We start from the raw sequence: 1,096 nt of genomic DNA on the forward strand, positions 1-1,096 counted from the left end.
GACATCCATTACGAGAGCATATCTCATCGTAGTTGTTCCCAGTGCGTGTTAGTGAAAGACCTTGCGCCATAAAGTGAGTCTAAGCTCTTACTCACACTACGTTATTTAACAAAGGCACAGTTGATAGGGTTTAGCTTGCGGTGTCGGCATCACCTGCCCAAGGACCTATCTCTTTGTTAATGCTGGATCGTATCTTTCCATTAGGCCAATCAACTAAGTTGATATCCATCAACGAAGGGTGGTTCGATAGTAGACTCATTATCTCACATCCTCATGTACACTAGTGTAATACTTGTAGAGATCTCTATATGGATTGGATTTGACATTGAGGCGTCCCCCAACGATAATCACAATTCAGACTTCATGAGACGGATTTGAGTATCATTGATCAATGGATCAGGTTGTGCCAAGCTCGCTTTCTTTCTAGTGCAAGACAATATCGAACCTAAGGGCCTCCCTCCTTTTAGGGAGCCACACGGCCTTGTGACACCAATTTTGCCACTATATGGCGTCACCATATCACCATCCATGGTGATGGCGTCAAGACCAACACTTTTTGGTCGCGCCATGTCCTTTTGTAGGACATTAATCATTGCAGACATATTTGCAGCATGTGATCTCGTCACTTTAACATTATAAGCATTTGGGATCAAGATGAGACTTAGTGGGGACAAACCACGACAATTCACGTCGTTCCACTTGAACACTTGTGTTCTTATCTCCCCCTAACGGCGGGAATATTGTCTCATCAAAGTGACAATCCGCAATTTAGCGGTGAATGAGATCGCCTGACAAGGTTCCTACATATGCGGATTATAGGTGGAGGTTCATATCCAACCTAAACTTATTCATCTCAAATGACCCATCATTGTACGCAGTGGCAGTGTGATTTGGCACCTAGAATAAACATCTAGCTGAGCTCAAGGATTGGAGATCCGTTTCAATCCTATCGAGCTCAAGGATTACAATTTCGTGTCAATCCTGGTACACAGTCACGAGCTGTAGTACAACAATATTCAATGATGGTGGGTCGTAGATGAATAGTAAAGCTGCATGCAAATATTGCATAGCCCCTAAGACGCAATAGAAAGATTGG

The sequence above is a fragment of the Fragaria vesca genome, linkage group LG6, assembly GCF_000184155.1.
Source record: "Fragaria vesca subsp. vesca linkage group LG6, FraVesHawaii_1.0, whole genome shotgun sequence".
Lineage (NCBI taxonomy): Eukaryota > Viridiplantae > Streptophyta > Magnoliopsida > Rosales > Rosaceae > Fragaria > Fragaria vesca.